The sequence below is a fragment of the Lonchura striata genome, chromosome 11 (genome assembly GCF_050655825.1).
Source record: "Lonchura striata isolate lonStrDom1 chromosome 11, ASM5065582v1, whole genome shotgun sequence".
Lineage (NCBI taxonomy): Eukaryota > Metazoa > Chordata > Aves > Passeriformes > Estrildidae > Lonchura > Lonchura striata.
The window spans coordinates 19,998,451-20,021,526 of NC_140713.1; the positions used below are offsets into that span (position 1 = coordinate 19,998,451).

Consider the following 23,076-nt stretch of genomic DNA (forward strand, 5'->3'; position numbering starts at 1 on the left):
ACACATTTCTCACTGACAGGGAGAAGAAACTGAAATTCCAATTTCAGTCTTTCAGCATGAGGCCTATTCTCAGCTTTTCTCCATGTTTTGCCTAAAACCTGGCGTGGTTCTTGCAGCAGAAGCTTGTTCACATGGCCTTGCAGCCCTCCCAGCTCTGCACACCCCGTACTCCCTGTCACAAAACACTGACCCCACATGGAAATGCTTCTGATTAAAACCTCATGGATCCACCAAATTCCATGCACCATGCTTCGGATCACAGCCAGTCATTCTCTAAAATAATACATCTCCTGCCACGAGGTTATAGAGGTTGGGTATTTTGCTAGTATTATTTCCTCTTGGGTCTGATTTTGATCTTTATCTTCTATAGTAATATTCCAAAAAATAAAAAAATACAACAGCTTTTATCACCTTAATTTAAATGTATGACTTGCCTTTCAATTCCAGTTAAGCAATTCATTTAGATCTTGCCAGAGATGTTGAAAAGCAAATATGCACAGATGAGAAGCAACCTTTCTAAAAATATGAATGGAAAACATCCAGTCTTTCCTGTTATGCTTATAGATTTCCCCTTACAGCATAATATTAAAATTACCAGCTCTCATGTGGTATAATTTGGTTACATTCCCTAAAGACACATGAAAGTAGTCCCAAAGGAGCTACTTCAGTTAGAATAGAAGGTGCTGAGCACATCACTCAAGAACTGTTTTTTTTTTCTTTTTTGGTTACTAGTGGGTGGGACTATTGGTCTATTGCCTAAATCTCCCCAGATTATTCTTCCATACAGTCAAGAAGGAGTCAGGTGGAGTGGTCCAGCTCACATGTCACTGTTACACAGAGGTTTCATGTCTCTAGGCATTGGGGTCTGTCACCTTTGCATGCACAAAGAGGAGCTGGGACAGCAAAATACAGTCATCCCCAGACCAGTGATGCAGTGAGAGGATTTGCACAAATGCAGAACATCCACAAGTGAACAAAGCCCAGAGCTCAGCTCTTCTGTCTGCAACAGCCACAGGGAAACCACAATGTTCCTCTTACTATTCCCAGCCCAATGAGCAAAAAACTTTCAAAACCTTCAGCAGTGGCCTAACTCTGCTGCCCTGGAGGTTAAAGCCAGAACTAGTGACATGTGCTTGAGGGCTCTGGAAATCCTGATCTGCTGCTGGAGCTGCTGCAGACCTGCTTTGAGCGTTTCTCTGCCCATATCCAGCTCCATCCCATCTCTCTGTCCCTGCCTGAGGAAGGGCTGGGCTGCACTGCTGCTGGAGGCCTGGACTACCCTGCTTGGTTGAGGGCAACAATTTCTGATGCACAACAACAGGAAGAGTCCAGAATAAACAGATTAAGTATCTTAAATTTGTAAGTAAGTGCACAAGCCATTAGGCACTGATATAGTACAACAGATAAGCTCAGTGGTTAACTTTGAACATACAAATAATACCACTGACTTCAACATTATGTTGCATGCTTAACATTAGGCTTATGTTTAAGTGCCTGACTGATTAATCCTCTCCCTGTGTACTTCAGCTCAAGTTTGTTTAGGGTCACTTGATGCCATCTTACACAGATAGGCAGGAGCACAGACAATAAAGCAATATGCTGGAACCAGTTTTCACACACTGGAAAGCAAAGAGGTAAGTGTCCTAGGAATTGTTTTCCCATTGAATATGGCCCTTAATAAATACCTATCACTACATCACCTGAGAAGCTGAACCTGCAGTTCTCAAGATATCACAACTTCTGGATGCCATCTCAGTTCTGCCAGGGTGTGGCCACAGTACCAGCCCTTAATGAAGAGGGATACACAGTAAGTGTATTTCTGAAAATTTGCTTGCATTCTGGCAACAGTCAAGCTAAAACAAGTAGTCAGAGCTAAAAGAGTCAATTTTGGCTAGCTTGGTATTACACATTACATTAGCATGGTCTTCACACTCTAATGGCAAGTTTTGTCAGCCTCCTAAATTGATCCATGATGAGTAGACAGACTTGTAGGGAGCAGAGACTCTTTTGTATTGTCTTTGGGTTTCTGCTTAGAAATAGCTCCTCTAAAATTGTATAGATTTCAAATGTGACATGGGAGGGGAGAAGTGTGAGCAGATAGTTCTTTACAGATTCATTCTGCATTGAGGAGTAAAGGAGTTAATTCTCAGTGCAACCCTGTGGGTTTCAGTGACAAGGAAGTGCTGACAAGGAAGAACCTATTCCTAGAGATTCTTTCCCTATCTAACTTACACCATTTTGCCAGTAATTTGCTTTAAGGCCATTTCACATTTGTGACTGTAACAAGAACTGGCTTCTAACTTGAACTCACTTTTCAAGCCACCATGACCATGGAATTTCCACAAGTACCAGCCAGGGTGGTTTTTGACTCACATTACCCATGCAAGGGAAAATCTTACCTACAGCCAGGTATAAATCCCCACTTTCTAGCCTAATAAACAACTGTCCCATGCAAAGGGATAAATCCCAGCTCTGTCACCCACTTTGCTGCTGTGAGTGAACTGAAACAGATGAGCTGCAAATCCCTTCCCTTTGTGAAGTGAAGAAACTGGGACCTGTACAGAAATTCTCCTCTTGCCGTGTGGAAACTCCTATTCTGAGCTCAGTACAAGGGCTCTACCAAATCCTTGTAGCTGTTCCTGAAGAGTCAGAAAATTATTATAAAATTGGATTATAAAGTCCAATAATTAGCTGCAGAAGCTAATTGCTGATATTCTGTTAAATTTAAAAAAAAACATTAAAAAGCTAAATCTTTTAATGATCTGTGTAGCCCAGTGCTCTAAATGTATGTTTAAATAAAGCATGTATCTTATTGAACACATCCCACACTGGACCTTTCAGATTATACATAAATAATTCAATTTGTCTCTCTTTAGACAAATTATCAGTAAGGAAAGATTTAAAAATATTTTCTTGTGAAATACAGTGCTATTCCTTTAAATAAAGGGCTTTGGCAATTCTGTGAGGCAGTTAGCTTAGCATCATTAATACAGAATACAGTCTATCAGCATTTAGTGAACTCTCAATGACCCTGGTGGAAAGTAACTCCTTTAGCTTATACTTATGAAAAATATTATTAAAAAATGCTATTGAAATGTAAGCATCATTTATAGACAGTGTTAAACTGGAATTCTACTGCCAGCTCCACCAAAGCATTTCACCAAAGGTGGGGACCACTCATCTTCTTTTCTTAAGGATGTAGAGGAACTCTGAGAGATGGAAACGGGAGCTTCCCAAAACATCTCACTCATCTCCTGCCATGTGCACTCATGGATTTCTCTTCCATTTGCTATTTCACCTTTCAGAGAAATCTCATAAAATTGGCCTATGTGATAAGTTTCTAATTTTACCTGTTTTGCAACAGAACAAGGAACGTGTGCTATGGACATGAGCATGTCCTGATGTGCCAAGACACAGCTTTGAAGGTCATGGCTCCTCCCTTGGAGCAGGGCATCTTGGTCAGGAAGGATCTGGGGCAGGAAGTCCAGGGCTGTGTCTGCTCTTCCTGCTTTGTGGAGGAGGAAATTTTAATACTTCTGTGCCAACTAAAAACAGTAAATGACTTCTTTTGGTCATTTATACAGAGACCTTTGGACTGCTGGACTCACATCTGCACTACCATCCACAGAGTTATGTCTGCATGTAATATCCACTGAGTAGCACACAAGGTTGTATGAGAATCCAAGCCCTCTGAAGAAGCAGCTAGAGGCAGTTTTTGACATGGTGTGTAGCTATCCAGGATTACATGTGCCCAGCTGTGATCCCTGTGTTAGGATATTTGTTACCTCAGGCTCCCTGTAAAAGGGACACACACACACAAAGGACAAATGCACTTCCCCAGGGTATCCCCATCTGGATATATAAAGGAGTTTAAATATCTAATTTAGGCTCCTGACTTAGACACTTCATTTAATCCAGGCCTTAGTCTGAGCTTTGGCAGTTGTGAACTGAACTGAAGAAGCTCTTGCAAGCTCCTTTGTGTAACATTGAGGAAATACATCTGGAAACAGGGGCTGAGCTGTCAGCTCACAGCATCAGTGCTCTTGTGGACCAGGCACATGAGGATTGTCTGAACTCTCTATGTCAGAAAAAGGGGTTTTCCACATCTGGAAGAAGTCCACCACTGGAAGCTGAATCTGGCCAGACCAGTTAGCAACATTTTTGAGATACATAAAGCGGTGCATTTCTTGGGCCACTGGCTGATTATAATAGCTATGAAATTACCCAAGTTAGTTCACCATGTCAATAAAATTCATATGAAAATACCACCAGAATCTTGGCTAGCATGTGGATAACTGTACAAAAGCAACCCAAGCCAATGCGACAGCCATTTAAGAGGACTAACCTCTGTCATACGGTTTTCATTTCATGTGTATGCTATACAAACACAACCACCACAAATATGCATTACAGGCTGCCTGGGACTCACTGCTGAGGTGAATTAGCACTGTAGTCTGACCTGTTGAAAAGCTTAACCTTTGACCTGCCAGGCAATGGTGGTTGCAATTTGCAAGCCATTCTTGTGTTGAGTGGCTGAAAACATACTTATTTACTTGTGTAAAGCCATAAATGAGATGGGTTGGGTGAGCTCAGCCTACTTCCCACTGCACAGACCATGTCACAAAACACTACCACATGTTCAGCAAGTTGTTCATCATGAGGACTGTGCTACTACATCCTGACCCAAATTCACTCCTCAGATAAAGAGTTTTTTCTCATCTGTAGTGAAGAGAATTTTCAGTGACTTCCTTTCTAAGTAACTTCTTCCTATGCTTCCAGGAAAAAAGAAATTCAAAGTCATTTACCCTCATGAAAATCTGCATAATCTCGTATCTTGAGAATTTAACTGCTCTGCACAACCACACTGCTGTAGCTGTCATCACAGCACATTCTCTCTCGCTGCCCACTGGAGACACTCAGCTCTGTAGGGTGAAGCAAGAATTTGCTCACTTTTCCATCTCAACTGCAAGGGCTGCCAGCGATGCTGTTCAGGAGTGACTGTAGAGCCAGCTGGGAGGTGGACAGGAACGTCATTTCCTACTCGCAGGTTTTGCAAGGTTTATCACTTATCAGTTTTGTGAAAGATGTGTCGTTTGAGGATGTGAAGCTAGACCTGCTCTCGCCTATCAAATGAAGCCAAATCAGTAGATAACCCAGGTTTAGCAAACTGGATGTTTTGTAATGGAGATAGCTGGATAATAACCATTTCTAGATCAAAGTCAGTGACTAGGCGTTGCTCTTGGCTGTTGGCTTTTCTGTCTGACTGCATAACCACAGGTAGGCTTGAGTTGCAAAATTCAGATTAGGATGCAAACTCCGTAATTTGGGAAGTGTTTAGCTGCAGAGACCTGGAATGGTTCATGGTAAAGTGAGGCAGGAATCATGATGCTCTAAACCAAGTCTGCACTTGAATTATGGCCAGCATGACCACATGTTGCACTCCTGGTCCATCTTCAATCCCAGTCCACAAGCAATTGCATCCCAGAGGAGTTTTCTGATCAGCTTGAAGTCACTTTTGGGGCTTTATTCCCTCTCTTTTCCCAGTATGCACACCTACAAGTTTGCACAAACAAAAAAAGGCATACATATTACAGCATGCTTTCATTAAAGAAGTTATTCTGATTTTTGCTTTCCATTTAGGTGTTTTCTGATTCTTCCCTGTTGTTTCACATCCTACAATAATAAAAGAAAACAAAAGACTTATGTGATACATTTACAATGCTTCAGTAAAGACATAGACAAAAAACATTCTTTTTCTCTTACTTTAGGAGTTTTACATTACCCATAAAAACCTCAAAAGCCCCAAATGAGCCAGGAAGGGTTGAGGAGGGATGTGAGGGAACAGCAGTATATATATGGCAATATATATATTGCTGATCTTCACTGCTGTCATATACAAACCATAGGCAGCTGCAGCCCTACAAGTTTTTGGTTAAAATGGAACACAAACCCTGGAATATATCAAAGAATAAGATGACACAGCAAGCAACAGGGAGAGCAGAGGATGGAGCAGAACGTGGATGTACAGGCTTGGCTTGTTACAGCTGTAGGCAAACTGAAGCATCTACAGCCCACGCTGAGATGCTGCTGTCATTTTTTTTCTGAATTGTGGTAAACAATAATAGTAGTAGAAATAATAATAATGGCACTAATAAAAATAACTCCACCATTCCAGGCTGTGTGACAACCTCCTTTCTGGATACTGTTGATAAGTGCAAGACTTGCTTTTAGAATAAATTTTAATGAAAAGTGTTGGTTCTGAAACTGCACTTTGCTGAAAAACTAATCTTGGATGGAATCCATGTCACATTCTTTCCACATATTTCAAAGTTAGTTTCCGTGGTGCATATCAGCATTTGAAATAATATTACTGTTAATGATAGGGTCAGATTTGTTCATTATGAATAAGGAAGCAGATTTCCTTCGAAGAGAGAAACCAGTATTCCCTACTGCTTGAGTGTTGGCTATGATAGCTCTGCAGTCAGAGCCTGGCAATAATTACACCTTGGGTTTTGTGGTCATTTTGGATTGGTGTGAACATGATAAATGACACGTTTTAATTTGAACTATTGCTCAGCAGGCCTGTTCAGGTAGGCAATAATTCACTTGAGCAGGCAATAAACCTGAACAGGTAATAGCCCACACTTTGAAGTACGCCAGCAAACTCTTTAGCAACAAAATAAATATGTACATGAGTTTCCGCCATAAATTGTCTTTGGTGAGGCAGAGCTAGGAAGAGTTTCAGAGCTGGCTTTTCAGGTACTCATGAGGAGCAGAATGAATCAGTGGGCAGATCCTACTGCTGCATTAATTCTTTGAAGCTGGACTAACGAACTGGTCCAACATCCAACATCCAGCAGGAGCCCTCTGTTCAGTGGAGGAAGGCAGGGTGACTAAGCTGGGAGGGCAGTTTGGTTCCTTTTACTAATGTAGGTAAATTGCCTTCCCATGAACCACAGACTCCTAAATGAGCTTTTTCCTATACAGCAGAACTGCTAAAATGCAGCATCCATGTGCAGAGGAGCTTTGCTACTGCTTGGAAGAGATACAGGAAAGTCCAAACAGCTCTGACTCTCAATGCTCAGGAAATCTAATGGCAAAACTTTGTTTGCCCATCAGTTTTCTTCACAGCATCCCTTTAAGCACTTTTGAACAAGGAGGTTTGTCAAACATTGCATTACTTTTGTATTACAGATACAGTGTTTTAAGCCTTTGGGCAAATATGCATTGCTTTATTTACGTAAACCAACATGTTTTGTGCAAATTCCTTCAGACTTGCTGCTAACATCTCCATCACTGTGCGATTCTGTTGTAAAGAAAAGCAGAGATGCCTTAGTTATCTCTTCTTTTTAGGTTGTCAGTTGGTCTTATTTTTATTATAGGTCCCATTTTGTATTGTTATCACTGATTACTCAAAGCATGTTTACCTGTGATAGGAACAGAAAAATAATTCAGAGTAATTTACTCAAGTCAGCTTGTTTAAGGTTGGTGTAAGTGAAATTCATGTGATTTCTGCTTTATAATAAACAAGGGAAAGAGTTCTAAGTCAGAAGGAAAAACAGCAACAGATTGAATGGAAAGAGGCAGTTTATCATCAGCTGATGACGGCTGTGAGTCCAGATTGTTCAGCTGCCCAACCATGCTTTCCCAGCAGAGACCCAGGGCAGAGCTAGTCTGAGACTCTTCAGTCCCCGAGACAGTGCCTGGTGCAGGATGATCCCCCACCTGTTCACACAAATATCCCTGTCAAATCATACTGGAGGACAGGGCAGAATGTGCCACCAGTCTCCGGCTGCTGAAGGAGCTTTTCTGTGGCAATTCACTATGCAGGGCAAATCTCTGTTTCCTCAGCGAAGATCATTTACCTTTAGAAACACACAGAAAATGAATTTCTGGGCTGGGCGTTGAATCCAGATTTGCATTCTTTCCTTGCCTGAAGTTGCCTAGCTCTGTCATTCTGGTTTGATCCATCCCAGGAACAAGATGCAGCAGCTTCCTTCAGATGCAAACCTGGATCTGAAAGCCTTCCTTTCCCTTTCCCACACCATCTGGGAGATGGGATTTTCCATCTTTTGTTAAAATAGTTACTTACAAAAGGCGGAAAGGGTTGAGGGCAGTTCACCACGTTTATTTCACTTGGTATGTGTTTGCCCTTGCTTTAACACAGGCTGTTTTCATGCCAAATTACAGTTCTATTTGTTCCCCCACCCCCATTTTTTGTGTAGCTTATGTAGAACATCTGGTTTTAAAAGTGTCGCAATTTCTAAACATATTCTAATGCTCTTGGGATCAGAATATCAACAACTGTCTATTGCGGTAAACCGCATGTCTGGAAAACATTCCTGCAAACTGAGTTCTTAAATAAACATAAAGCATCTATAACACATAATGCAAAGCAACATTCACTCGTAAACTCAATATTTAGACCAGATGAGGTGCAAAATATGTTTTCTCTGGACGGAGACATTGTGATTTACAATAACACTGACGGGATTTTCATTGTATACAAGAGAGGGCAGAGGTGTGGCATGCAGATCGGAGCCTTTCCTGAAGTGCTCATTCTGCAATTAGGTCCCCTCTCGTGAGGTTTTCTTGCCCCAGTTACAGAGGAGAGACCAGGACTACACCCCCTGAAAAATTTATACTGTTATTAGAAAGTGGAAATTTAAAAAGAAACTGTAAATTGCTGACAGATTAAACATGCCTGTATCTGATAAGCCTGACCATCTTGTGCAATATCTGCATCCATGCTAATTATCTGCATACATGTGTCTGAAATCCAGAGGCAAGTCAGAGATAGTGTAAAGATTAAATAAACTGAACAATATTGTGAAAAGAAAATTGAAGAAAGTTAGTCTGAGGGGGAAGCTTTTGTTATTTTCAACTGTTACTACTACTACTATTATTATTATTATTATTATTATTATTATTATTATTATTATTACTATTATTATTATTATTATTATTATTATTATTATTATTATTAATAGGGTGTGGAAAGTAAAACCATAAGCAAATTTACAGAGATATGCAGTCATACTTAAATAAAAAAAAGGTTTCACTTTGAAAAGCCCCTCAAGACAGACTTCTATCCCCTCAAGATAGAAGCATTTTCTCTACTCTTAATAGCACCAAAGCAAATAATCACTTCAAATCACTTTTTAAGAGTATTGGTGGCTGATGAAGTTGGTTAACAGGAAATGGAAAAGCTGAAAACTCATTAAACTGTTGCTAAATGCTATGAATATAATTTTATTATTCTTCCAGACTAGTATTTCTTAAAAACATTACCTTCTTCCTCCAAAATAGAGAACCAAATACTTTCTTCCAATTAATTTTTAAGAATTTCCACTCTAAATTTAATGCAAATGTACTTCATAAGGAGAAAAGATGAATATATAGGCTTTGGCTGATGTAATTACATTTGAAGGTTACCAAGAAGTCTAGTGAATCCACCTCCTGCAGCATCTCAAAGTTAAGGTTTATCAAAGGAAAATTGAAAAATTAAGTCAAGTCTTATCATTTCACTCCCTAATATTAAAAATGTTTGGATCTTTTTTTTTTTTTGATGATTAACATCTGGAGTTATGTAAGATATGATAAGAGTGTTAGAATACTTCCCTGTATGAAGATCATCTCCTCTCTTCAACTGTATGGATATTGTATGGAAATGAGGGCCTCCACCCAAATATCCCATTAAGTAACTGAGGACATTTTGGCCCAAAACCTGCACATATCAGGATGGAAACACCTCCCTTTCATGTTCATCATTGGAAATAGGCAGCAGGACCCAAGTGATTACTGCAGAACAGATCCTGCTTGCTTTGAAGACTGAAGACCTTTTTGAGGTTGATGGATTTTTGGGTCTCACAAGGAGAAATGTTTAGGTTCTATTACTCTGCTCCTGCCTGCTGTAAGAAATTCAAAGTTTCCTATTGCCATTATGGGTTACTGGGCTGACCTGGTGTAGCTGAAGCTCTAAAAATTGGCCTCCAAAAACCTGCACCACTTTCAGTTTACGGGAAGCGAGCAGAATTTTAACAAATCAGAGTGAAAAGAGCCAAGCATTCAGCTGAACATGTATCAGGCCTGAAACAACGGTGCTGTAATGCAAAGCAGGTTTGTGCCAGCCTGCATGGGCTTCTCAGTGGTGGCACTCCCTCGGGATTCACCAGTGGAGCATGGTTTGGGACATCCAAGCAGCTCAGCCTCCTGCATCTGCGAGTGACGCCGGAGGAGTCCGCGTGCTGAGCATTGACAATTACCTGGCTGGTGTCATTCCCACAAAACAACTGCTTTTTGCCAAGTCTAATCACTCTACTATGCACCTCACCTTCTTGAATGAGAGGTTCTCATTCGAGCATGTAGTTTATTCCTAAACACATGCTGCATTCATTAGAGTTGTATATTAACGAACACCTTGAATTCTTGGAGCGTTATTAGTATCAGGTCTCTTGGCTGCTGCTAGGACAGAATGCCTTATGGGAAGCTTGATGCCCAGCCAGGACTCAGATTACAAAGCATACACATCTTTCTTTCAGTATATTGAAGAAGTCACTCAGCTTTACAGATCATCCAAGTACTTCCTAAACATATGTGTTTTTCCAAAATGTTAGCTCTGGGAAAAAAGACTCTGGAAAACTCTGGTTTTCCTTTTTCAGAAACTGCGAAACAGAGATTAATGCATCGAAAGCTTTAAAGCCATTAGTTGTTTCTTAATAATTTTTTTTTTCCTCAGTCTTTTAGCAGTTTTGATAAAATCCCGTAAGAAAATATAAAGAAGAAGATCTCCTGAGGACAGTTTAGAGCTCAGATTGTTCTGTGTCCTCCTGCTTATGGCAAGTTTTTAGGTAATGACTAATGTCCTGAAACCAACTCAGAACTAGTAGCATTTTCCAGGAATCTGAACCATACGTTTGCATGACCTCCACCACATGAATACTTGAAAACTTTTCAAATTGTTGAGCCTTGAAGTATAACTTTCCCATGGAGCACAATTTTTTTGTTTTTTAATTTATAAAGGCTGTCAGTCACAAGGGGTAAATAAAGTCACAGAGGAAGTCTGAAATTGTATGGATCACCTGAGTACCAGTTCTGCATCCTACCTCTGAAAGTGCCCTTGTTCTACACATAAAATTATGCTCTGTACATAATGTGTAGAGCAAGGAGACACTCAGTGTATCAATACATTTCTTAAAGCTGCATCCATTATAATATCACATTTCTTTAAAGTATTATGTCTTTAGCATCCTCTGTTGAGTAAGATGGAAACAAATATTTGTGTTATTACTCCCAAGGTATAATATTTATTATTTATTCTAAAGGGTCATGGGCATAGACTTCTCACACAACTTGGGGCCAGCATTCTCCCCAGCTTCTCTTCCATCCTGTTGCAATTCATCCCCCTGATCTCAAGGATTATCTAGTAGCCTCTGCAGACACCCAACAGGCCCACCAGTGCTGCCTCTGGTGTAGCTGTGAACCTCTGATGAGATGATGGACAGCACTTAAAGGAGAGACCCTGGTGTGTCCCTAGAGCAAGGACACAGCACTTTTAAGGAGTTCAAGTGTTTGCAGTCATGTAAATTCTTCAGGGAAAAGTCTCTTATCCCATTTCCCAGTGTCACTTCAGAGTTTGCACTGGTGCAAAGGGAGCCATTTCACAAACTACAACATGTAAAATCTGCCTAGGATCAGTTCAACTCTGCTATTTAGCTGAAATATGCCTTGAGATATAAGTGAGCAGAGGAGATGCTTCTTTAAAGAAATCAACCCATGGATTTTGGATAGGATTAGGCACAAATATCTTCCTGCTTTTATAAATATTGACAAAAGGAAACAAGAAGATAGGTCTGTCCATAAAGAGGAGGTCTATTAACCATGATGCTGCTCTATTCAAGTGATAGTTTTATCTTTGTATTAAAACAAAAAGGGTAAGGCTAGATATTACTTTTTTATACTGATAGTTCCAACCCTCATAAAATATTAGTATCTGTATCAGCTATAAAAATTAACAGCTGCAGATCCTTCAGTGTTGTGGTCCTCAATTTTATTTTATCACCAGTTTTCCGGTTGTCTGTGTGTGTACGTGTGGGTGTGCACACACATCCCTTCCCTTTAAGCTGTTGCTGAATAGGCTGATAATTGCTCAGCAAGGTTGAGCTTGCAAGTGGCACTCCTGATTCCTTTACATCAGAGGTCACTATTGTACAGTGAGATCCTGATAGGAGATAGTGATAACATGATGCAAAAAGAAAAAAAATCCCAACAAAAAACACTAGATGAAAATTCTGGTGTTCTCAGCAGGGATTGTTCTCCAGTTAAATAACTTTCTAGGTACAAAACTCAAAAATTCTGTCAGGCATCTCAGTCCAAAACTGCCCTTTAAAAGCATTTGGGAGCCAATGTAAACACTAAGCTCAGTATGATGTTTGTATTCACTTACCCAATCTAACTTTTATTAACAATTAATCCATCAAATTTCAATGCCTATAAAATCCTCTGAGTCACAAGCCCCTCTGGAAGCCTGTATCTCGAAAACAAAAATTGCAATTACTGGCATTATTTTTTGAGGCAGAATCAAATTTAAATGGGGTTTTACAAACTGGAGAATTATCTGCATTTCTACTGTCTAAAGGCATCAGATTCCCTTAAAGCTCATATAGAGGGTAAATACATAGAAACTACAGGAGGCAGCCAGTACATATGGAACGGATAAAGGCCACATAGTTTATTGAACCTTGTGGCCTGCTGATGTAACAAAATAAGCTTTGCAATGAGCAGTCAGATCTTAACATCAGGCTGCTCCTTTGCTCGTGTGTAATGGATGATAGCTCTCAGAGGGCCAGATTTGGATCCCCATATTTATCAGGAGTCTTACTTCAGGTTCTGGCCCTCAGTACACTGAATGAGGGATTTAGAAACGCTCATTCGTAATATTTTCTCTTCTCTGAGCAAAGTGTGTTGAGAGGCAGCTGGAAGGTTTCATGTTCCAGCAGCTGAGGGGAAGGAGATCCTGAGACCAGGTATATGAAATCTTTCCAGCGCTGATGAGTCCTCCTCTTCCAAAGAGATAAACAGTTCTTTGTCAGGGTAAAAGCAATTTGGACTGAACTGTCTCATCATTGCAATGACCCCTTGCTGAAATTTTAAACCAACTAGAGGAGCCAAAAAAACAAACACTGTGTGCCATTGCCTTTACTTGCCAGCAGCAAGGCCTCAACCACTCCTGAGAAATACCAAATTTTCTGGGTTGTTTTTTTGTTGTTTTTTTTTTTTTTTTTTTTTTTTTAATTATTATTTTTTTATTTCCTTAAACCCATTCTTCCCAGCATTCAAAGTCTTACCATTTTGGGATAATTAGCAAAGAAACCAGCCCATGAGAGTGTGGTGTAAGCATAAGGGAGGAAATACTCTCACACCTTAAATCTGGAGCCAATGGGAACATCCCAGATGATAATAGACCCCAGAACAGCAAGGGCTTGAGGAAAAGTCTGAAGATATCTCAAGAAGCTGTAGAGAAGCCTCTGTGTGTTTGGGGACTGTCAGCCTCTGCAGATGGAGAGAATTCAGTCTGTGATGGTGCAGTGCCAATGCTTGTGTGCCCAGGAAGCCTCTTGTGCATCTGTATAGAGATGCTCCTTATTGAAAACTGTGGCTGTGGCAGTGAGTTTGGGCTCATAAACTGCTTGTTTGCTGGTAGCACATCTATTAAAACACTGCCTTTTTTGACTGCAGACTGTGGACTTGTGAGAAGACTGGGTGACTATTTACTCTTCTGCATTTCCAGCAACTCTCCCTGAATGCTTTCCTTTCTCTGCCTAATCCAACACTTCTGTTGGGAATTAACTCCAAACCCCAGTTCTTGGGAAAGCTTAGGCTGAGAGGAACCTCTGGATAAATATGACTTCATTACAGCATTTCAGAGGTGTATCTCATAGTCTCCCCCAAGGAGGCACCTACTTCATCCCAGACACTCCAAAAGTGCAGGTTAATCTCATTCTTGCTATGCAAATTCTTTTCCTGATATACATTCATTAAATATCCATCTTCTCTTCAGTGAAAACTAGCTGTGTTCCCAACCTGCTCCTGCTCTCACAGTGCACTTCTGGTTCACCATACCACAGTCAAACATCCACATTACCCAGTGAAACAATGCGACCAAGCCACAGGACAAATTAAAAAGTAGATACACATGAATCCATTCATGACAGAGCAGATAGCTTCAAAGAGCACCTTTTACTGTCCTATTTTCAGAAAAAAATGCAGGGAATGATAAACACATTCCAAGATTCTGCACGAAGTGAAAGCTCTGAAAAACTTACAAACACTACAAATGAGGCGGGTGGCTCTTGTGCAGAGAGCAGGAGGAGAGAAGGGACAGCTGCTGGCCAGCTGTGGCCTGAGGTAAGCACTGCTGAGTGCAAGGGAATCCCAGCCCTGGCAGCCAAGGAAAGGCAGTGACTCCAACGAGCCCCAATGCAGCTCAGGCAGGTCAGCGCCGAGCCCAGATGAGAAAGAAGGGGGTCATGGTCAGCAGTGGCATAAGCAGATAAAAAGATCCAACAGCAGCAGGGACACATGCCCACCCTGAGCAAACAGGGGAAGGTCACACAGCTCACAGCTCTCCTGCAGCTCACAGCAAAGCTGCCTCTGTGCCCTGGACCAGCACAAAAATCACTGAAGCCTTGTTGAAAAGGTTCTTCCCTGGTGGTATTCTCCAAATTACCTCCAAAGCGTCCCTTCTATCCTGATAAACTGAGAAAATAATTTGATCTTTCGCCTACAAAGACAAAAGAGAAGCAAACATTCACAGCACAATAATGTGTTGATTCACAAATAATAGAAACTAGAAACTTGAGCTCATTTTCCACCTCCTTAATATTTTCTGCATCGTGTGGGTAGCAGTCAAGAGCCAATTGTTCCTAAGGTCACTGTATCTGTTTTGGTTTAAGAGATGGGACTTTAACACTTCAGGATCAACTGTTATATATATTTTTTATGCAATATCATATGGCATATGGAAATGTCTCCCTAGGAACTGTTGAGATACACAAACAGAACAATCATAAAGCTTTCATAAAGAGCTTGTGGTCTAACCACGGGGAGCATTGGTTCAGTCCTGATTACCTTTCATCTTCCAAAGGTTAATACCCTTCATTCCATTTTTGCTCATTATGCTGTGGACCTCAGACAAAAGCCTGAAAGCAAAGGTCCTTTGTGATTCTTGCTCCTAGAAAGCAATTTTCCACGGGCAGATCTCAGCATAGTTCTTCACATGAGAGAAATGAAGATTTATCCTCAAGGAACAGTTCAGTAAGAGAATACTCAACACTTGAAGTCATTCAATTATATATTTTAGTTTAAAAATATCTAAATCTCCATACAATAGTTCTTACGCTTTAAAATGAGGTTATATATTCACCATAGAGCCCTGTGGTGACACACTCCCCATTAAGCCCTCGTTCTATATCCTGTTCTCTATTTCCGTGGGTCTCTCAAATTTGCATTTCAGTGATGCACTCTGGGATTCTCTAGATGAGGCACACTACTGAAATGTTAAAATAGTTTCATAGTCTTTTTTGAATACATTTTTACCATTAAAGGACTGGAATTATATGAGAAATTTTCAGCCTAATACATAAGAAAACAATTATTTAGATAAAGAAGATGTGCACAGCTTATTTATTTCTTGTTCTTCAACCTATTACATGACATCATTTTAATATAAAAGAACTTTGTAATTATGATGACTTTACTGATAATTCTTTGTTGTACACCACTGGATCTTCCTTATCTGAGCCCAGAGATCTTTTTACAGATTTTACACTCACACCTTAATGAAGTCCCACAAAAAGCCTTTCAACCTTCCCAACCCTTTGCTTTGCTTTGGTGTGCTCAGGACAGCACTTTCTGTAGCTTCCACATTTTAAGCTTTAATCTTTGCCTAGAGGGCAGCAAAACAGCATCTCCCAAGGACTCTGATACCTAAATTTCCTTCCTTTCTTCAACAAAGGACCAAACCCCCTTCTTCAGTATTTCTAACGCTGTGCTGGAAGGTACAGCCAAAACTCAGCCAGTCTTGGCCAGTGTGGCTTGGCACGGGCCTGGCGTGGCGAGCCCTGTCTGTCTCCCCAGTGACCCAACAAACCAAGCTGGGACCTGCCAGGAAAGAGCCTCCAGTAGCCATCCCCAAAGGGTTTTGTCAAACCTGCTGCCAGCGACCCAGCAGCTATGAGGTAGCGTCTCCTGCCTCCGGATTGCAGGACGAGCTCAATTATTTAATGATGGGGGAGACGTTGCTGCTGAGACTGGGACTTGCAGCTCTCGTTTCTGGGCCCGAGTGTGGGCTGGGAGGAAATGCTGGAAGCACGGCAAGGGCACAGCTGCTCGCTTGCAAAACTGAGACGCCTGGAAGGTTTTCTCCCGGTGAGGTGAGAGGCTGAGGCGCGGCTCCACGGAACAAAAGTCACCTGGCTCGTGGAATGAGAATATGGATAGGCAAGCAGTGCCTGGCTGTTCTTTGCATTTTAACCACAAAAAAAGAAAACCAAAAAAACCCACCAAAAACCACATAAATTCAAAACTAGACAACATCCAGAAGTGTCTCTCCAAATCTCTCAAATCTCTGAGGAAAGACATGTGCCCAGTGGGACTTACCCCTACATTATCCTCCAAAGGATTTGAATTCCACAAGAAAATGCACTTGGAGCAGCAGTGAAGTATTTCCTAGATTAGAGCAGATAGCACTGAAGTTGAAAACACTGGAGTCAATGGGAACAGGAATGTCCTTAGCAAAGAAAAACATCTGAATAACTGAGCAGCAAGGCTAATAAATCTGGGTTCTCCTGGCTTTGTGTGCCTTGACTGGCCCCTCTGATGCTTCATGAAGGCTCCTGCTGTAGATTCAACCATTGGGAAAGGCATGACTGGAATATTTTTCTCCTACTTTGCTGCCTATATTCACAAATCAGCATAGGCACATTTTTCCCCTTTTTTTGTCTTCTGTTAAAATTGGCCAAAAGGATTAAAAGTTACCCAGGGAAGATAAAAATGGACAGAAACAGATTAAGATAATAGTCTCTCCCCTCTAGAAAATGAGAAAATGTGCCAGAAAAAAAGTAATTACAATTCAAGTTAGCTATTTGGAGATATGAGGGCAGAACTCATGCAGGAGTATCATCCCCTCAGTATTTGGAATTACTTAATTTTGCTGGGAGACAGCAACAAAAATAATAATAATAAAGGCTTGCAGCTAGGGTCAGACCCTAGCAGATATTTGCAAATGTTTTCAAGTGTTTCCAAGGGATAACCCCTGCTCACAGCCAGAACAGATCAACTACTTTCCATATGCCTCTGTCATGTTTCTTGTGCCCAGGTCTGGCAATGGTGAGCCACAAACCATTTTGCTTTTCTTTGTGGATGCTTGAACCTTCTCAGAAAGCAGAAAAACCTATTAGGAACCTGAACAAAAATTTACTTGAATGTGAAATTTGCCTGAACTGCGTTTGTCTGTGTTCTCTGCTGTAAGTTCACAATACTCTAAATTCACAGCACCCTCATAGCCACACTCACAGGTTGCTCTGAATCAAACAAAACCTTCCCTTTCTCTCTGGTGAAAACGGAGAAGCAAAGTAAGATGGCTTGTATAAAGCATTTTATATGCAAGAGAGATTAGAACATTAGTGGCGTAATAAAGTAAATAAGATGGCAATTGACCTGAGACTTGTGGGGTTTACCCCAATTTTTTGTTTATAGTTGAAGGTCGTAAGCTATACAAACCTCTATTGATCAGAGTCCTCTTTGTTTAAACAGAACCTACTGTATTTATTTGTGCTGTTCCTCTAAAATCAAACAAAAGGGGACAGTTTTAAGTAAATCTCTGCATGACACTGCTGCCATGTGGTTCATTCACTCAGTATACAGATGTTTTCAATCTGTACAGTTTGTCTTTCATATCCATATGAGATGAAGCAGGCTTGATTTAGGCTGGGAATGATGCCAAGGAGAGAAGATACATCATTAACCCTTAATAAACGACTCATGAAGCATCCCTGGTTTATTCATTAAAAGGACTCTGTGAAGGATTACCATAACACCTTATGAGTGGTAAGAACCCTTTATTTGTCCGTAATGTTATGCGACATGTATTTACATTGAAAAAAAATGCTTGGTGTGGGAGATCCTCCCCTTTCATTCCCTCGCCCACTAATGTACAGGCTAAAAATAAAGCATCTTCTGAAACTCAGCATTCAGATAACAAACACTGTCAAGACTTAGAAGGACAGAATTGATCTGGGGTTTGCACTGTCATTGCTGCACTGTGAAATCAGGACCCCATGTCCTGGGCATCACGCAAATCTTGGCAGAATTCGTTCTCACTTTACCACTCAATACAGGAATGTATTTAATACATAGTCTAGGCATTAATTCAGTATATACTGCATATAAAATAGTGCCTGTTTTTACCTCTTGTTGCACCTATGTGGAACTGAGACTGAGCTGACTGAGAGACTTTTCCAAGTCACAGGAGAAGGATGTAGCAGAGCCAAGAATCAACCCAACCTGCCCCAAAATGCAGCCCAGGGAGTTTCACAACCAGCCCTTCTATATTGTTTCCACTCTTCTTTCCTCAACATCCTTTTTTCCTAACAATTACAGCTCTTGACAAAGAGTAGATGTGTGTTTTGAACAGCACTGGGCTCACACTGGATACAGGAATATTAGAAGCAGCTACTGGCTTGGAAGCAACTGGGGGGAAAAAAGGACATTGCTTTTTCTTCAGACAGTTTACAGGGTTTGCACACTGAGTCTATTCTCCCTGTAATATTCAGCAAACAATCAGTTGAATCACTGCAAAGAAGAAACTGCTGATCTACTGCAACTAATAGACAATCCCATTCAATCAGATTCATCCCTTACTAAAACATGCAAAACCCAGTAGTGAGTTTAAACCCACTGTGCCAATAGTAACATCCCTCGATTTTAGCAGGGAGGAGTGTGGCTTGGCAAATAATATATTTTTTTAATTCAACTGAACTAATTTGTTTTTTCCTTCTACTCCAGCTCAGTTTGAAGGCACAAATTCACCACACTGCTTAGCTTAAAGAATTCAGAGTTGAAGGCCACTTCTCAGACTGAAAAGTGTGGGCTGAAAAGCCTGCTCCCTGCTATACAGCCAAGGCCCTATGGATTTTATGGCCAGTCCTGTGCAGTTAGCAGGAGAAAAAGTCTATGAAGTTGGAAGATATTCCACCCCAAATCAGGTTCTGTTTGAAGAAGGGTCTATACATAGTCACATGTATGTTCAATTATTCATTTTCCAGGAGGTGTTTGAGTCAGGGAGAGCAGGCTCAGCACATACCATAAAAACACTCCTGCTCCCTCTTCTCAAGATCTGCACTACAGGTCAAACAAGCTACACTCGGTCATGGGACATTAAGTCCCTGGATCTTGAACTCCAGCTGACTGCCTCACCCAAGATTTTGGGCTAAACATGCATCTCCCAGCCTGGATGTTAAGTGAAGAAGTCAGCGGGTCAGGCTTCTCTTAACCCCTCTGCCAAGAGAGCTCCTCTCAGGACAGCTTTGCACAGCCCAGACCCTCCCCAGACACTGCTCAGTGAAGAATCATTCAAACACAGCTTTTTTCCACCTCCTTCCCTTATTGTAATAAAAACCTACCTCCCCGCTGTGCTAATCCCAGTGCAGGAGACACAGCCCTTTTCTAGCTGACTGGGGGGAATAGCTGAGCTCACAGCTGGCCCAGCCCAGTCCCACACTGCTGTGCACACAGCTGGAGCCCAGCCCAGCCCATTTAACCCCTCCACCACAGCCACAGGTGAGCCCCTGAGCGGGCACAGAGAGAGGGAATTGGGCTGCCCACACTGGGAAGGCACTGTCAGGCTGACACTGGGCGGGTTCAACCCTGTCCAACTGCAGGTGCCCAGCACAGGGTGTGGGTTTGTGCAGCTCCACGTTCCCTGCCTGGCATGTCCCCAGCTCTGCTCAGGCTCGTGGCCTCTCTTTGGGGCATGAGGAGTTCTGAATTTGAAGCTGGGTGGGAGCCTCGACCCCTTGGAAAGCCAAAAACCCAAATAGCATAAAACCATATAATTGTTTGGGTTGGAAGGGACCTTAATGCTCACCTAGTTCCACCTCCTGCCATAGCAGGGACACCTCCTGCTACACCAGGTTGCTCAGGGCCCCATCCAATCTGGCTTTAAACACTTCCAGGGATGGAGCATCCACAATTGATTAAGATCAAAAGTTTTTCAGGACAGTGATGTATGAGAAGTGGAAATAACCCAAACTGAAGGCAGACACTTGAAAACAGGTCTGCAAGGAAGGGCTTTGACCATTGGGCTGTGATAAAAAACAGGACAGTCCCCATCCCCGTGTTGGTGTCTTGAAAGTCTTGGACTCTGCTCTGCTCCTTGGAGGAACAGTTCTGGGTGTCCCTGCCAGGGAGTGACCAGCATCTGTCTATCAAGTGTTCTCCATGTGGAAATATCTGACAAAATAGGGAGAATCACAAATGAAGTGAAATACAAATTATTTCCTCCAGTTCCTAAACCAAGTCAAAAGAGTAACCAGCCCAGAGCCCAAGTCCTCCTTGCCCCACTCTGATCCCCAGCTCCCACCACCCCAGCTCTGCAGCCCAGAGTCATATGGAACACACCTTTCTGGAGATACAAACTCCTCTTAAAAAAAAATAGGAAAGGTAGACTGCTTCATCCATGGTACTTTAACAGAAATCTTCTTCAGTGGGACTATTTTAAAATAAATTACTCATTAAATATGGGGCAAGAATGGGGAAGAGAGGGAGCCACGGTTACTGGCCCCTTTTTAGGTTTTAAACCAAACCAGAGACAAGTCAAACTTGGGACAATCCTGGGTAAACCACAAGAGATGGCAGCACTTCTCATCATCCTAAAACAACAACATTTTTCCAAGTTTTTTCAATCAAAAATGCTAGTAAGGCCACCCTGGAATTTGCTACCATTTATTCCTTACCCAAAGCTATTTTTCAACAGAAGTATTGAGTTTACATATTAATACACCACTAAAAACAGGATGAAGAGATTGGAATGTTGGAGTTACTGATTTGTTTGGGATTTTCTAAGAAAAAATAAAATAATTTTGTTCTACCAGTTTTCTTTACTTTTCCCCTCTCTTCCTTTTTCCCATTAAGTGACTGTTTCAAATTAATAGAAAGAGGATGCAGCATTTCTTGAGTTTTATTTTATGGGTTTTCCCAGCATATGGAATCTTTTTAAACATGAGAAGCTGTGGGTAATATGTTATTATATGCATATTTTAAGTTAACCATTCTTTATATCTTTCGCAAAAGAAAAGATTTATCATGTTTATGTCTGAGAAATATGTTTATTTGGAAGATTTATTCCAACTCTACTTATTTCCTATACAGGGATGTTAACTGGAAAACTATACTACCATTTTTTATAATTAAAATTAGGGTGGAGTAGAACACAATCATTGCTTATTTCTTGTCTAGATCATAGAAGCTTTCTGTAAATCAGACTTGACAGGTTTAAAATGTTGTTTTCTGAGCTTTGTTCCTTTGCCAATAAGTCCATTTTTAGGGTGGTGACAGAAACCCTGACCTCTAATGCCAGCGTGCCCATTGGCCCATCTGAGAGATCACAGGAACCCACATTTCCAAAAGTGGCACTAAACTGAAATGCAGGTCTTTGGAGAACAACTGAAGGGACAAGGGGAAGATGTCTAAACCCCAAACTGGCAGAAGGGGATGGCCACGGAGATCTCCAGGTCTCCCAGGAGCTGCTGAGCACTGCTGGAGAGCGAGAGTCATGGGTGAGCTGAAAAAAAAATAAAAGCAGTTAAAATCAAACCCACAGTATGAAAATATGAAGCAAATATGTACATGCCCCTGTTAATCTCTCCTTAACACAGATGTTGTGACAGGAGGTGTTACTGGGCTGCCATGGGCGTTAACAAACCTCCCTAAAAGCTTCACTAGTGATACCTTACCTATATCCATTGCCAGCCTGTGGAAGCATTTTGTGAACCCAGAGCTTGATCTGATACTGGGTCCAGCTGAAATCCAAATACACAGTTTACTTTCCTCCTTCCCCACAACCACAGTGCCATAGAAATAGAAATATCATAACTCCCAAAATGGATGTCTCTAAACACAACTAAAAACTTGCATTCAGCTGACAGAAACTAAAGAGGAAGGCAGTTGTACATAAGAATTGCCTACTGTAAAGAAAATTTCAATTTTTGGCTCAGGAAAGACATTTTAATTACATGGGGAAAATGATACGAAATTGTTACTAAGTGCTAACAGAGGAGGCAGGTTTTTGGATTCAAATTGGCATGACTTTAGGATTTTGTCAGGGTACGTGTTTAGTGTTCCTGTGTGTCAGAACTGGCAAGTCATGCTGAATGTAACATTTATCTCCCCCCTGTGCTGCAATTCCGTGTGGATCTGAGATTTCACCAGAGGGTGACACCAAGCCAATGAGGCAGCCTCTGATACCTGCTCATACAGACTGCCCCTTCCCAAACTGCTCAGCCTTCAGGGAAAATCATGGAATCATAGAATATCCTAAGTTGGAATGGACCCACAAAGATCTTCAACTCCTGGCCCTGCACAGGATAGCCCCAGGAATCACAGCACGTGACTGAGAATGTTGTCCAAATGCTCCAAAGATGTAATTCAATTCTGAACTGCTGTAGGAAACAGAGTGATCACATTCCCCAAAGAAAGAAGTTGTACTGGGGGAAAAGGGGGAGGTTATATGAACTCCTGAGGTCAATGACAGGTGGCAGAAGCAGGAAGGCTGATGTCTGTGGGGGTGACAGGCAGAGAAAGAGCCTCTGGCATGGAGATGTCTAAATTCAGCATCTTCTGGGCAATCCAGGTGGCCCACGGGAGCTGTGACAAAATAACTGACTCCAAGTAAAACCTAGAGCACTCACCCAAGAGATAAATGCAAGTGGGTCTAAGCAGCAGCTTGGCATTGCTGCCCCATTCTGCACATGCTCTCACAGCACCTTCATTCCACACTACCACCCCCAGCACCCCCTC

The 23,076-nt window shown here is 41.5% G+C and overlaps 1 long non-coding RNA gene across 27 annotated transcripts in view; it reads right to left on the reverse strand.

Annotated features, from left to right (window-relative positions):
* Window positions 1-877: 877 nt before the first annotated feature.
* Window positions 878-23,076, reverse strand: part of LOC110476338 (uncharacterized) — a 524,174-nt gene continuing 501,975 nt past the window's right edge. For all 27 annotated transcript variants that reach the window (XR_014957972.1, XR_014957963.1, XR_014957961.1 and 24 more), the window contains one exon: window positions 878-21,841. This is a non-coding gene — a long non-coding RNA (uncharacterized LOC110476338). The remainder of the gene's footprint in view (window positions 21,842-23,076) is intronic.